Raw genomic sequence first — 17,087 nt, 5'->3', positions numbered from 1 at the left:
ATTTTTCAGAGCATTATTGTTTGAAAATGTTTCTTGATCTAAGTAGCTGTTGAAAGACATCTAACATTATATAGTAAAATAGCTGTGTGCCAAATACTATGTGACAAATAATCACCTTACTAACTTCCATTCTGAATATCTAATGCAAAAAGCAGCAATTGCAGAAAGGGCCTCTAGCCATAATCTCAGAGAGCCAATGGATATGTTTTATATAAAAGGCCAGATACCCTGCCTCACCATCTGGCATTTAACTGAATGCACTGGGTACAGTCAAGACTGAACTGTATTCAAAGGAATTTTATATAGTGAGATGACTAGAAGACAGAGAAAGTCAGCAGTATAAGGGCTGAACATAGAGCCAAAGGAAACTTTCCTGTGGAGGAGCTTTCTGAATGGCAGGCAAAGTAAGTAGAGAGCAGTTTAAGATTATTGCCACAAAGGGTTTTGTCTGCTGTTTTGTTACAGCTCTTCTCTTCAGAGTTCACTAAAGGAAGTTGAACAAGAAATGCCACATCTGAAGTCTCTCAGGAGGTTTGGCTGGAAACCCCACAACCTGCAAGTAAGGGAACTRTTTGTTGATAGCATTTCTCCTTGCCTCTGTCTCTCTGAAAGCATGGGTGAGGAAGAACGGTTATACAATTTTCTGAATCCACTTCATGGCTATTCAATATCAGTTCTCTTTCCACAGAGGCCAATGTTGTTCAAAGCAGCATTACAGTCCTTGGATTCCCTTAAAAATTAAGACCTCTGGTTATTCCCTTCTCAGCCTTAGTTCATGACACTTGTTCTGTCACCTGCAGTTAAAGTAGTTTTCCTTCCCTTTCTTTATGGACAGACCATGCTGCAGTACCCAAGGGTGTCTCTCCTGTTAGATCTCAGAGTAATAAACAAGACCAGAGTGAGTATAAACAAAACATAAAGTAAAAGAAATAAAAAACATCTGTGAGGCTTGTTGCCACTGTAGGTTACACAGAGACAAGGTTCGGGTAAAGAAAAGTTTAATTTCATTGGTGTATAAATAGATACCAGAGAAATTCACTCAAGTGCCAGGTAGAAGAAGAAATATTTTCAAAGACTAGAAATCTGACTGCACCAGAGCTAGAGTTATATTAGGTTACTTAGCTGTTATAGTTTGTTCACTCTCCAGATCAGGGAGGTCATGTGATGGGGTAGCCATAGGATTGTGATTCACATTGAATGAAAATAATGTCATGTCTGAAGAAAAAGTAAGTGCACAGTGAATTGAAAATGGATGTTATACTCATTTTAGTGATATGTTGATTAGTCATTGATTGTGACGGTTTATAGTAGTTTCATATGATTTGACCTTATTAGGAGTTTCCGGCAGAAGTTCATATGCTGAGAACCCTTAATTGGATGTTACATACTGTAAATGCTAAATAATAACATAAAAGAGATTTATTGCTGGAGTAAGCCTAATTAAATTTACAACATAATTTGCATAGATTTTAGCTGTTTCTCACTCCAGTATTGCAATGCTTGGATTGTGACARTTGTAATGTGTTAGTGAGCTCTCTTGCGTATCAAAATATGGAAAAAAGAGGAACAATCCCATTCACATTAGCATGTCATATCTATGAGGTTCAACAAGAATATTGCATGCATCACATATGTAAACAGTGTGGACCTTATTATTTACAAAGSTATTCCAACTCCAACTTATCATTGGCAGATACAAGCATAGAGATCAACTGTCTTCTGTCTGCCTTAAATTCTTTCATATTGCAACCTCTGTTGCTCACTCAAAGTCTTTGAAAGCAGAAATTTATGTATCAAAACTAAGGTATACCTGTATCTCAGCAAGGTTCAGAAACTCAAGAAGCAGGTAAATAACTGTCATCTCAGATTGGGGTGGGAGGCATTAATTTACTCTGTTCTTTTTTCCTGAGCTCAAGTTGAGATGGGTGAGCAGATTATAAGAGCAATGACAGTGGCAAGTTTCATGGGAGCTGATGTTACTGGGTTACTCTAGAAGTCAGACCTCAAGTCTACATCTGAAAATATTCATAATATCTGCATAAGGCAATTTATTATTTTGTAAACCTTTTTTCCTGCAGTGTTTAAGAGATTTCTGCACATGAAGTAAGAATAATGTAAAGCTTTAAAAACAATCCACCTTTTTAACAGCACATCATAAGAAGCCATTTGTAGCACACACAAAAAGGTAAGTCGGTCTTGTGAAACTCAGCAGTAAAGCTAGGTGTTCTTAAGCACCATCTATTGGCATTTTATCTATTAGATAATTCTGTCTGTAGAGATCTGGAGCACTGTTGTAACAACTGTTATCAGAACTAATCTGCAAATGTCAGTGGACGTGTCTGGAATTTGAATTGGCTTGCATATGCACAAACATAGACTATCGGAAATAATGACTGGGTAGTGAGCTGGGGTATCCATGTGTTAGTAGTGAGTTCTGGATGCCCATCACTCACTCTGCAAGTGAGACCTTTGCTAAAGGAAGCATCCACTCAAGAAGGTCGCTGAACAGTTGTCTCAGCAACAAGTGYTCAGTTTGGTAAGTAAGCTTACCCAGCAAAGCGCAGTCTTGGTTCCAGCCTCAGACATACCTTTCTCCTTTTGGGGGCTGGCTAATTCTTAGGTATAGTCTGTTCCAGATGATCGTGCTGCAGGGTTAGAGCACAACTAGCCTGGAGCCAATTTCCACTGAGTATTCCTCTGCTGCAGGCACTAGTCGCCCACCCCTTTGGCTATCACGTTCCCTGACTCCATTCCTGAGAAGCTCCTAGAAGGCAGTCATGACAAGAATTTCCTCCTACCTCCTCCCCGAGTGCTGTGTCCTGAGCTCCAACTAGATCTGCACTRCACAACAGCACAAGGCACCAAGTCCTTGAGGGAGCACAGTGGGAGCTACTACAGTCAGAGTAGAGTGCAGAGATTGGAAAGGCTGGACCTCAAAGGCAGTACTGCCATGTTAGAGACTCACTGGCTATGTCCTATCTGAGCAAGTGAAATGGTCCAGGAACTACTCTCTGACCCTCAGGCCACATGGCGCAGTAGCCATCCTGTCCAAAAAGTTAAATTCTCTACTCTTCGAAACAAAGGAGCCACTTTGGAGGTGCCTAAAGGGAATAGTCACTGCTCCAGGCTAACCTCTGAACCATGCCTGAACCCTGTTGGGGAGAGTGCTTGCTGGCCTGGCCTGAAAGGTGCCAATAACCTAACTTAACCACATACTAACATAGATGTGGTCTTCCTGCCTGTAGGAGCACTCAAGGGACCAGCCCAGCTCTCAAAACGCTGTCTGTGAATTGAGGCTCCCTGACTGTAGGATTTCATGCCTCTGTATGAATCTTGGTGTAGAAACTTAGCTGGGGTTCATTGCTGACACTAAAATGAAAGGGTCATCTAACACAAACCTGCACTAAAAGCTCCTGGGGCTATGCCAGTGCTCTCTACTGGATTATGGTCTGTAAGTGACCTTGTATGAGTGAAAGATGGGCATAATACAGTGGAGTTGTGCCGCACCTCACACACAGCTCTCCCTCCTCTCCAAGTCCTCTATATTAGACTGGCAGCTGCAGCAGGCACCAGCTCTTCTGGCTTTATGCTAATAGGGAGCGTTGCTTTCCCTGTTAGGTAATCAAATAGTGCCTTGGGCTGGAGAATCACACAGTATCTGGCCTTTTTGCTCACCCCCAATTCTTCACAGTAAGTGTCTGTGAAATAGTGAAAAGTATTATGAAGCAATTGGATTTCATGATTTGTTCATACTGATGGCAAAGCATTCCCTTATTATATAATAAACATCTGTTCTGCTTGATTAAGTACCCTCAGAACAGAACCATTTCAGAGTTTTCATTCACTTGTTTAACAAATACAAACATCTTAATCTAGTTTTTTTCAGTGGTCCCTGCAATGTGTGCTGACCTTCTTTTGGCAAAACTGAAATGATAGCAAGAAAAATAAATTATTGAAAAGAAAATGTATTTTATAAAGCCTTTGAACTGTCCGTTGAGCTGAAGCACAATAGCTCAGTAAGAAGACTTAAGGGCTACCATTTAGTCTTCTTATGAAAAATCTTTCTGCTCTTGAAAAATTCAGGTTCGATTTGTACACTTCGCTGAGATCAGCAGCCATAGCTAGAGTAGTAGCAAGTTTCTAGCTCTGTAACCGCCTCCCCCCCCCCAAAAAAAAAGGTGTCAATTCTTTAAGTTTGGGGTTTTCTTTATTCAAAGGCTGGAGCTGTGAAAGGAAGAAAAAAATGCAGAAGCTGTTGACAACATTGAAATGCAGCACACACTGTTAGATCAATGGTCTGCAATGGYAGGAATCTTTTATTTGGAAATCTGCAGCAGCCTTGCTAGAACAAGTTACTGTTGCAGCAGGATTAGGGTATTTTTTTCTTTTATGTGCTTCACCAGGAAACTCCTAAGTGTCCTGAAAGCAAAGGGCAATCAATAACTCATCAGACATAATGTAGAATGAAATTAATGCTCAATCAATTAGGTACCGTAACCATTACATAAAAGTACCAATTACAAATAAAAATAGTTTAAGTAATTAAACCACTTTTTAAAAGCACTTGAGGTTGGGAACTACTCTGTTTTTACAAGTGGCATATTCTAACAGGAAACTGTAGTCAATAGCAGCCGCAGATACATGGCTCCAGAAATTCAGCTGTTTGGTTTTTTTTATTTCCACTGGCAGTTCCTCTGTATGCCACCACTAGGATATTTGCATGTAAACACATTTCTGGGGTTCCTGAAGCTGCCTGTGAGAGAAACACGCTGAAGATGGAAGGTACAGTAAGATCTGTTTCAGAAAAATAAAATGAAAAGTACTTATTTTAAATCCCAGGATCAATTTGCTGTCTGTTTTGCCTGTGCAATACCTATGAGAATCAATTAAAGTTTTTTGGCATAGCTGAGGAAAGAATTGGTCCTTTTTTTTTCTTTTTTTTCTTTTTTTTAACATCAGAGATGAGAGATTTTAAATTTACAAGTTCAATTCTTCCTCCATCCCCCCCCCTTTTTTTTTTAAATCTCCTGGAGTCTCTAGGRGATAGAGGATAGAACGTAAACATTTTCTCTACTTTATCTCTTGGACAATTTGTAGCCAAATGCTGTTTTCATTCACTATGGCCTAAATGTGGGGAAAAACAAAGAATTTTTGTACTTCTGAATTGCTTTGGTATCAATAAGAAAAAAATTACCTTCACAAAAAGAGTCAGTTCTGTGGAAGAAATGCATAATTTACAGGTAGATTGTTAGAACTGGTCAAAAATGTTCTGCCCAAATGTTTAGAAGAAAGCTGAGTGTTTTCAGGGTTTGAGGTTTTTGTTTTGTTTTTCTCATATTAACTCTCCACGGATAGTGTTGATACTTTCTGTCAAAAAACCACAGTGATGAACCCGAATATTTTGCTTTATAATGAAATACTTTGATTTTGTTGAGTTGCCATGAAGACCGATGACAGTTGTGACATGGTTGCCTTACATCGCTCATTTCTCAGGACACAAATTACATGTTAAACTTGAAATATTAGGGAAAAAAATCTCCTCATTGCCTCAGAAATATCAGTTACCCTTCTCTGTTGCAAGTAAGGATACTGGTCTGATCAGGCTACTGGGCTGAACAACTCACGTAATTTCTATGTCCTGTGATTTGAGAAAGAGAGACTTCACTATATAGAACCGAATGAATTCATGATGAAACACATGTTGAAAACACAACTCCTTTGGTAGTGTTGCAAACTGTGAAAACTGCATAGCATCTACTTAGGCTGGCCAAGTCCACCATGAATGGAATGTTTATGTGAATTAAAAATGGAAGTAGCAAGATAGTATTTAAGTTCATGGTTTACTACAGCTAGACTAAGAGTATAATTAAGTTTCTGGGTACAAGAATTATGGGAAATACTCTACTTACCATTTAGAGCTCCCTTAAACATAGAAAAGATTTAGGGGACACTTCTCATCCCTATTAGAGTGAACTACTTGAGTTCTGCAATGACATTTAACCATTGTGGGCAGGGTATCTCTCAACAGAGAGACAGATAGCAAGAATGAGACTTAAACTCTAGTTTATCAATTAAGGAGCTCCTCAAGGAGTTGTGTTGGAAAGCAGGAGACCTGGGTCCCAGTCTCTGGCTGCCAGAGAAGAAACAGAAGAGCAGCCATAATCACCTTTGAATTTTCTCTTTTTGATTGAACATCTGTGTTATCTATGTGGAATCCAAACCCAGGGTAGACCAGGAGTGTCCTGCCTCTTGGGAACAGCCAGCTGAGGGGCCAGTACACCCTATAGCAGACGGCATCAAACTGAGATCTTTCACTTGCTCAGCGAACACTTCAACGGCTTAGATGTCAGGACAAACCTTGGTCCCTGCTGATTAGCTGAAGTGTTCCCCCCTTTTAATGAAATGTGTGTAGATACCCCAGAAAAAGAGAGGCAAGGCATCTGTTTTTCCTGATGGATTACATAAGGAGCCTATTATATTACAAGGGTTGGACAGCTTTCTAAAAGRTTTACTGCTCCTCAGCCAAAAAATACGTTTTTCTGTGTTATGCAGTAAGGAGAACTGGGTAACTCCAATGATCTTAAACAGTACTTAAAAGAATTATCTGGTATTGAAGGGGATGGAGGATTTTTGAGAGGGGGCTATCAAAATATAAGCCTCCCTATGTGTATTTATTACCTCAGAGAAAAGGAGGTGTCAAATAGCTGGGGAGTTCTGATAGCTGTGTTATTTTTGGAAAGCTAGCATCAGAACTATTATTTCTACTTACTTTTTTCTTAGGCTTGAAGGAAATTTGTTGCCTAGAGAACCTCCCTCTCCCAGACCATCCTTTCCGAAACAGCACATATCCCAGGATGTAGATTTGGATTATATTTATGTAAAAGGGCAAGGTATTATGTGTGGGCATATGGCCACTGTTCCATATATATAGAATATTACCCTCAACAGTGTCAACATTCCAGCTGCAGAAATCACTCATGCATATGCATAGTCCTTCAGGAACAGAAAAGGTGGGATTATTTTATGTGTCTGAAAGTCTTAATTAACAGATTTCAGCAAGGTGAATGGTAGGTAAAACTTAGTACAAGCATCACTTCAGTAGTATATCTGTGAAAAGCTAGGTTATGCAGGAGGTGGACTGTATAATTACAGTGGTCTTAAAACTTATGAAAAAAATTATCCATTATTTATTGGGTAGAGATTTATAACTTGTATTTTTTTGATCAAGATTAATATGGAGCAGCATTGGACTTCAACCTGCCTGGAAGCGGAATTTGGACTTTCTTTTCTTCTTCCAATTCACATGAATGGATGGAGTTAACAGCACAAAATGTAAGCTTTTTTAACAGGAGAAGAGCAAGAAGGCATTTAATTAAATTAAAGCCCAGAAAATGTTAAACTTATGAAAGGAAATGTARTTTGCGTTCTTTGCTTCTTCACTGTATTTCAGACATAAGCATATGACCAAGCTAACCAACAGATTTATTTGTCATCTATTTTGCAGTGTGACTACCCATGTGCTTACCATGTACCTAAGATAAATGTAAAGTAATTCAAGATAATTTCTAGAGGCAAAGTTGGTCTTCTGGGGTATAGGTCACATCCTTATGTTTCACTGAAGGCCAGCTGCCTGCCATGTCTGAGGACATGGCTGTACTGCTGAAGGCTGTTGCTRTTCAACTTGTATCCATTATGTCCCAATGGTTCTGGGTGCTCCTCGTGAGTGAGAGCATTACTGAGACCATATTCTTCACCAGCTTTGGGAAAATCAGTGGCCAACTAGTTTCAGGACAGGAAATGCCGGAAGAGATCTTCATAGCCTTGTAATAGAAGCTGGCGCTGGCTTTCAGCTGACAGCAGCCCAGTTTCCATGTTGTTCCAACCTGGATACATACTCCTCTCTGGAAGATTATCTTGCTAAACTCCTACAGATGTGTGTCTCAGAAGTTCAGGATTGTCAAGTCCATTCCAGCTGTTATTGTGGAGGCTTGTGAAGGACATCATTCCTTTTGGTGCCCCATTCCTTTTGTGATGTTAGTGAAATCACCACGAAGAAGTCTGCACTGTGCTTGGGGAAGTGTGGTAGCATCTATAGCCTGGGAAAGGCTAGCCATATATGGGGATCTTATGATATTCCTGCTGACCTGAGCTGCTGCTGTTTTTGCCATTGCCCTCAAGTTATGAGGCAGACTTTACCCGATGGAGGAGCTTGAGCAATTTGATTTGTGTGTGTGTGTGTGCATGTGKTTTTTTTTTTTTAATGCAGATGTTGCCTTGCTTGTTTTTACACTCTCTGTGATGTTTTTTTGTGGCTTGCATGATGTCTTTGTATAGACATAGAGTCCCTATGGAGTTGGGTGTTCCCATACATGATGGAGGTGTCATGTCGCCTCTTGCCTGTTCTTTTAGCAAAGTAGTGGCAAAAAACAACAAAATATCTTGGTTCCTATCCTTGTGCAGATAACAGTGCAAAAAACTGTTATTTGTTGCAGAGCTGTTCATGCTTATCCAATTTAGCATGTTCTGCTCAGCTGTTATATAGTTCCTGGGCAGATTTGATTTGTCTGTGTGGACCAGTTTCTAAAGATGGGCATCAAGTGCTATGTCTTACTATTGCAGCATGCCACATCTGTAAGCCAAGGGGAGTGGAGAGTACTCACATGAAGTTTTGATCTGTGCCGATCTTTGTGTAGCCTGTGCTTCTAAGGTATGTGCTAAGACCCTATTCCTCACCCAGGTCCTGACTGCCCTCTGCCTACCTCTCTTCCCAAAGGAATTCTTGAAGAAAGTCATCAGGAAAAATGTTCTTGAAGCAAGCCACAAGGAAAGGTAGGCGTTCTCCCTTCAGGAGTAGCTGGATTAGCTATTTCACACCTTTTAGTGCAGAAGATGTGCATGTGGTGATGGGAAACCTAAGGTTGTGTGGATATGCTGGATATATCATTGTCTTTTTCTCCATCCATTTTTCTCCATCCCTCCATCTCTCCAGGCCTGGATTCTCTTCCACTTTTTGGTGGGTACTGATTTTTCTTCTTCCTATTTCTCTCCTTTACCCAACAATCAAAGGTGTCATTTTGTAAGGAAGGTCCTGCCAAAAACCTTTTCAAATGTCTAAGTCCTGAGGCAAGAGTTATACTGCCAGTATACTTCTTACTCACTGGTTGCAGTTATCTTTCGACTCTCATGGAGTGCTACATGTCGATAATCAAGGTCACAGGAACTTGACCCTGTGTCTGCAGGATAGTGTCTGTTGGAGAGACCATGCCCACAGATCCCTGTGGATTTATATTTAGAGACTCAGGGTACTCCAAGGTGCACATGGGGATGCTCTGTTAGATGTTGGAAGGCTTTTCTACTACTACAAGATTTTTCACTTTAAGGTTGTGCTTCAAGGTTTTTCTGCCTGCGTTTCAGCTAGACCTCACTTTGGACAGTTCAAACTCCCATGGAACTGTTCCTAAGAGCATGGGCAGGGACACTGCAACAAGACACGCTTCTGAGTTCGCAGCTTATGTGTCTATGATCAGGTACACCTGCATCTGACTATATAATGCAGTCCAACTTCTTTTTACAGAATGTAGTCTGAAATGTTTCCACCCTTTTAAATAGTTTTCATGGTCTTTCTCCAGCAYGTTATGAGAGATCTATACTTCACAATGTGCTTTTTATTGCTTTGTCTTCATTTAATGAAATGGTATTCCAAATACGGTATCACGCAGTTGACTGCTACATTTATCTAGGCTTCTGTTTTGTAATGACCTTGTACGCACACCTGGGACTTCCAAGTATCATGTATTTGTGGAAGTATTAGGTCAAGACAAATTGTTTTGAAATGCCATACAAATAACAATCCTGAAAACTGTGTTTCCCTGGGTTTATCTGTGCATGTGACAACTGTGCTAAAATTATCTGAGAGTGCTCCTCCGAGTGAAGTTACTGCTCTCAACATTCCTGACAAACAAAACAATTTCTTTCTTTAGTAGCACATACTCCTGTTTTATTGTGTCTCATTCTTGGCAGCAGGAATGGGTTTTGAGGGCATGACACCTCAATGAGATCCCGTAGTGCATATGACATTGTGACAAATGCCTACATTGCAGCATAGAATATGACAGAGACTGTCGCACTGTTCCATGGCCAGCACTGTGTTTAAAAAAAAGAAAAAAAAAAACTTTCACTGGAAACAAGCAGTACTATAGTCTTCGGGGAGACATCTAGAAATCTTCAGGGGGGCTCTCAGCTCTTGAAAGTCRTGTGAAACCCTTTCCTTACCACCCTGCTTCTTTCCACCCTGAGAGGAAATCTTAGTCCCTGTGCAAAACATACTTCTTTATGTTCATACAGTTGATTTTAGGTTGCACATTATAAATGTAATGGAGAGGAACATTACTGATGAAGTTCGAAAACAAGAGTCTATGCTGACATTTGTGGAACATCATTGCCAATAGGCATATGTAAAGATTTACTGTTTATAGCAGTGTTAAGCTATGATGCTGTGCCTCAGACTCATGGGAGCTATATATTTTGTTCTTTAATGCTCATTAGTGTTATAGGAGGCTCAGATTTTAAAAGGGTTTGCCTAGGTAGGTTTTCAGTTGCTGATGAACATAATTGGTGCAGTGAATCTTTCTGACAGCTCACAATCATAATTATTTTCAGAATATCAACAGAAGAGCTGTAGTGCATGGTTTATAGCATTTAGCTGGTGGTTTTTGCAATGGCGGGCTTTGTTTTGCAGCTATTTCTGCCACACCAAAGCAGTTTTCTATTCTCTCACCTTCTGTGGCATTCTCCATCTAAAATMTGTCCATATTACATTCTCCCAAAGCTATGGAATTCACTAAGACAGCATGGCTGTATCTAAAATTCACAACATGGTGAAAACATTCTAATTACGAATTTCATAGCTATAGCATCTCTCTATAAAAACCAAAAGTTTAATTAAACAGAAACAATGCTAATTAGGGAGGAAAATTCTAGGACTTTGGAATAAATAAATCTAACAAGGAAAAATAATTCAGTGTCCTGACTACTACTAAATGCTCATTAAGTGTTCCATTTTCCCCAGATGATCTGTGATGAGATATACATGAACTCACATTGGAAAGGGAGGGGGATTCATAAGTTTCCATGGATCTGATCTGTGATGCTGCCCTTGCAGAAAGGGGTCAGGAAGTATTGAAAGGCTGGGAAGGAGCTCAGACCTCTGATATTTTCACCATGAGAAAACCTTGGCCAGGAACAGCTTAAGGAAGTTGCCTGTTGCAGCTTCTTCAGGGAAGTTGATGAGGAAAGCAAGATGAGAGACTGATCCTTCTGATTTACTACTTGCAGTTTACATGCAACAGGGTAGCTTTCCTGAAGTAGTGACTCTATGTGACGGGGTTTTTTGGTATCTCACTGTAATAACATCAGACTTGAGGTACTTGGGCTGTGTATGCAGACACAGATGACTCATTAAGCATAAAAAAAGGCAACTATAAAAAGATAACTTTGTTGCTTTGTCCTCAGCAGTGTGGGGGGCTTTTTTGTTGTTGTTGTTGTTGTTGTTGTTGTTGTTTTCTTTTTTAACTGTAATTTGTTTGCTGATGCCTCTAAATATCTCTGGATTAAGTGTGCTCTACCCCAAATATAGTAGCAAATGGAAATTTTTGTTTGGAACTTGATGCAATTTCTTGGATACTAAAAAATCTGTCCATTCATTACCCCACCATCCCTTACTGATACGGAAGTGGTGACTGTAAAAGTGCAAGTGCTTAATGCCTTGGGTGTGCTATGTACTCCTAGTCTTGAAGTTTCAGACCAAAGGAATATGTTTATTGTTTATTGTTACATGTTATATAAATTAAGCATGCAGTCTTCACTTGATAGAATGTAGAAGACCTTTAACTAATGCTACTAAGATGAAATCTTGCTGCTCTTCTTGAGTATAAGAACATCATAACAGTTCTTTTCTCACAAAATTTCTAGGTAGGCTCTTTCTCAAGAGGAGGAAATAACAGGAAATTTCAAATACTTACAAACTGGCTGCTTTACATGCAAACAAAACCAACTCACAATGGGCTTTCTTTAAAATGTCTCAAGGTATAGTGCACATTATTGCTTTGCATCATGTTTTTCTTCTTTGTCTTCTGAACCACCACAGTAATCTGTCATTTGCTTTTAATTTCTCAAAGTTTTCTGCTATTTAAAAGATGGTAACCTATGTGACATGTTGTTCTTACTGGATTGATGTTATTTCCCATCTGGAAATAAGATGTAAAATTGTCATTTGTTAGYAGGAAGTAGAAAAGAAAAACAATAATTGCTTGCTTTCATTCAACAATGATAAAGTCCAAGTTTATTTTTGGATATGTAAAGACTCCTTTGTTGTGGAATGCCAGTAAAAATGGGCTAGCTGAAACTTCAGAGACCCCACCTTCTGTGTTAGCCCTCTAGTTTTATCAGTCCCAGCATCCTGTCATATGTCCACTTGTTTTTGACTCCTGGACACCCTCTGAGMCAATGGCAACTGCTCAGCAAGCCAAATCTCTTCTTCAGGAATTGTGACCAGCTTATGAATACATGACCCAGAACAGCCTATTCAGAACAAAACTACAATATCCTCAAAATGAAAGCAACAAAGCAGACAAAAGGAGGTTGTATTGTGTAACAAAAATCACGCTCCAACTCTCAGCAGATGTACTCTTTCCCGAAGCAAAATAGACCAAACAGCAATTACAACAAGACTCTATGAAAAAGTTGGATATATAAGGTACACAAAATATTACAGACAGTTTGTAGACCCTTTGCAATAATTTCATTAATTCTAATCTGCTGTTTTTGCATTGATTCAGAGACATGGAATATGACTTTTAGGACTCAATGAGGCATGATATTAAAACAATAACAGTGCACACTCTTGCCTTGAAAGGTATTTCAGTAGGGATAGCAGGTACCTGAGAGCAGATTCTTAGCTGATATAATTTCTTGTAGCTCTAATGTATTTTAGCACTGCTGATTTACATCTGCTGAGAACCTAGGCTATGGGAATTCCTTGRTGTTCAGTGCTATCATTCTGACACCTGCCAAAATGTCAATGGGAGAATGGACCATAAAAATATCACTCCTTGATAGGAATGAATGTATCTTTAAGATCATCCATTTGTGTTAGCCAGATTCAGTTCTCATTTTAATAGAACTTTTAAATATCTGTTTCACCACCAGGATAAATGGTTGAGCATTAACTACTGCAGATGAATGCAGAACTATAAAACTTCAGTATAATCACATAATTTATTTCTTAATTTACAGTTAGTATAGAACCAATCTTCTGTTGAAGAAGATTGTGTTGGCAATTGGGTGCTCTATATTTGACCTGTAGAAGCATAATCGGTGTTCTTGAGAATGCAGTCTTATGATGATTTTTATCATCATTTTAAAAATACCTCACAAAGGGAAGTAATTCATTATTATCCTTATTTTAAAGCTGAAGAATGGGATGTTTAGAAARGTCTTTACAGGAAAGTCAGTGGTGGGAAATAAAATCTTGTTAAAATTACAATGATATTTTATAATAAATGTCATTTTATAAAATGAGAAAATTCCATCACCTACAGAGAAGCCAAAATTTCCTTTGGCATCTTAGATACAACCCACATGTCTAGTTCAGCATCTTTTTCGCAAGGAAAGGTATTCTCCATCTTTTTCATAGCATGGAGCACATCTTTTAATAATAATCCCACAACTTCCCTGGGACTGCAACAAATGATTTCATTAAAAAAAAAAAAAAGGATTAGAATCTGAGTTCAGCTTGTTAGCTGTAAGAACAGAAGACTTGTAGACCACATAACCTCAGGGCTCTGTAATCGATCACTGGTTCACGGATAGTTGTTTGACAGACTATGTTGAAATTTACTCCTTTGCAGTACCTTAACAACCTGTGCTTTAGGTATTTTTAAGGATTCCTGAGCAGTTCTTGACCTTTGTACTTGAATCTTTTTTTCCTGGCAAAGTGGTTGTTGACTCTGCCACATCCATAATTTCTGTATGCATGCTAACCTGTAAGCATCCATAGTCACATAAGAAGGATGTACAAAGGTAGAGCTGTAGACGACCCTAAACTCCGGTGACTATACAAGATGAGATCTGGAAATGATGAGACAGTATTAGTCAGCATGACTGGCAGTGAAAGCAATGTACTATGGCCAGCTGCTGCAAAACTTTCATAGAAGGAGGAAGGATTTGAAGGAAAATAATGGGGGTAGCTTTGGAGACATGTTTTTGAGGGACCTTGCCCAAGCATGAGGCACAGCACAAGAGAAAATGCGAGTGTAACAAGTGAAAGATGGCAAATGATATGGAAAATATTGATGTAAGCTGCTTGTTTTCAGTCTAGAAAGAGAAGGTTATGAGTGGTTCTTTAGTGATATGCTTGTAAAACAGTGTAACCTTACTTTTTGCAGGTTGCTTATCTAGTACAATATTCTTTTACTTATCTGAGTTGTATCTCACTCTGTGAATAGCTCTGGGAGGATTTTATTCACTGAGAGTAACCAAATCTGGATTTTCACAGCTGTAGTCTTTTTCCTCACTAGAACTGTCAATACAAGAGGCTCAGTTTTCAAAAGAAGGTCCCTTTTGAAACACTTGACAGTCTAAGTAAAGTAATGATTGAAACAGATATAATTAAAATGTGCCATAGCCAGCCGCTTTGCTAACAAATAGAACAGTATTATTTGTACAGTAGAATTACATCATTAGTGAGGACAGTTATACCGCAGGGCATAATCAATTGACATGTATCAGTTGCACAGTGATACCCACTGATTATTTGCAACTGCTTCTCTCGAAAGATAAAAGATTAGCCACTTAAGGGAAATCTTCTAATTCCATGCCAGTTATTCCATGGCACTTTTTTTTTTTTTTTTTTTGGTAAGTGAGCATTTCTTGAGAAAAGTAGGAATGTTCACTGCCCCTTTGTGCCTACCTTCTYACCCTCCTCTTACCCCACTACTTCTTTTCCTTTTCATTGTGACTTTTACTTACTTTCCTTTCACTTTTTCCATCGTTGACTCTGCTGCCAGGTTAAGCAGCATGCAGCTAAAACCAAATCAATAAGCCCAGCAGGAACYGGCTGAATAAATCCATAGTCACTCTGACATTTCTGTTTTTTCCTCCCCAGTATTCTGCATTTCAGGATTGCCAGGCAAGAACCATTAGTCCCGTTTGCACCAAACCTGAACATGTCAAGCAGAGCTTGTTCAGTGGGCTCCATGTCATGCTTCTACTGTGCTCTACGGTGTACCGAACCATGTATTATATTCTTCATGGTAAAAAAAGAGAAGAATTGGGGTAAATATTTCCACAAGTTACAGGTGAAAATAAATCTATATGAGGTATGAGGATCGTATTGACAGATGTATAATCCCATATAGCACTTTTGCTGATTCATAGAGAATTTTACTCAGTATTGCTTACAAACTCATTTCCTGTCTCTGCCTCTTGGTTTTGTTTGGTTTTGTTTGGTTTGCGGGGTTTTTTGAGAGCTATGGAAAACATAAAAGTTTTCTAAGCTCTTCTTTCCCTGAACACCTTGAAGCTTCATAAGTAAGGTATTCATAAGTATTTTTCAGCAGGCATAAGAGAGACATACATGGAGAATTTCATTTTAAGTAAATTTTAGGTGCATGTTTATATTCAGGTTCTTTAAAAAGTTGTAATTATCTATCTTTATTTGTTCAGTGAGGAAAACTGATACCAAATCAGTTAGACATGCTTCTTGAATGAGTTGCTTTTTATAATAGCATAGTTTACGTACTATTACCACTCTGCACAGCTCATTTTTTTTCTTTAGAAATGCACTGTTAAGCTGCAAGCTTAGACATCAGAAAGGAAAAAATCTCTTCCTAATTGCAGTGGAATTTGGTATACTCCAGACATCTTACTTATTCTGTTAATCTGTTAAATGTATTTTCTAATAAGTTAGTTCTATATAAAATGCATCACATAAAGCATACAGGGTGTTTTCACTAGATAYGGAATCATTTCTCGGCTTGTGGTGACTTGACTATGTGCTTATTATATTCTAATAACGTGAAATTGTATTTAATATGCTTGTGATCAAGCTTTACTAGTTTGAATTCATCTTTTCAGTGTCTTTTTGTTACTAATGCTTGACAGTTTTCCTATTAATAAATCGTTTTGCAGTGGTTCCTGCTTTTTTTTTTTTTTTTGGTTGGTTTTCTTGTTTTTCTATGGATGGGCGGATAAATTCTCTCAATAGTTATGATGTAAATTAAAAATAATCACACTGCAATCAATGAGTTACTACGTGGAGAGAAGGGGCAGATTTTCACCCTGCTGCTCCATATTTAAGAGATTACAATTCTTTTGTAACCAGAGGATGTATTCCAACATCTTTTACAAGAGGAAGGCCATTTGTAGTGATTTTAATTTGATCATGATTTTCCTTGGACTTATTTGACAAATACAAATTGGTTTGCTTTTATTTTAGATTAATCTGCTTTGGATATATACCCAATAACATGTGATGCCTATTTCTTAATGGCTTACAGTAGCACAATATGTGGGTCAGAATTAAAAAACAAAATTAGAAATGTTTGAAAAAACAAAACTTTGCAAACAATCCGATTATAGCACAGTTCCAACCTTTTTCCGTATGACTCTTCATCAGCTGTATTCACAGAATACGAAAACACTTCACCTTAAGTAGGGAGGAAGCAATAATCCCTGGTCAATTGGTCCACAATCATCATTGCACTATAAACAGCTGGTGGTGAATAACTATCATCTTTACTGAGAATTGTAGTATGCCCAGAACACAATGTTTGCCAACTGTTGTGTGTATTCCTTTGTAAAGTTATGAAGTAACTGCTTTTAGTTATAGTAATATATTTGTGTGTTTTYAAACAGTTTCTTAAATGAAAAAAAGAAAGAATGAATTAGGGTCAGTAAATACTGACAACTCAGCTTTAAAGAGAGGTATGAAATAATTATTTAAGATGTGGGAGGACCATTAGCTGTGCCTGTCTCCAGCCCTGCTCCCTGCTGTCCTGAGTTGTGGACGGGGCTGTCCCACTGGGCTC

Source organism: Apteryx rowi, unplaced genomic scaffold, assembly GCF_003343035.1.
Source record: "Apteryx rowi isolate R43461 unplaced genomic scaffold, aptRow1 scaffold_441, whole genome shotgun sequence".
Taxonomy (NCBI): Eukaryota; Metazoa; Chordata; class Aves; order Apterygiformes; family Apterygidae; genus Apteryx; species Apteryx rowi.
This window is presented reverse-complemented; position numbering follows the sequence as displayed.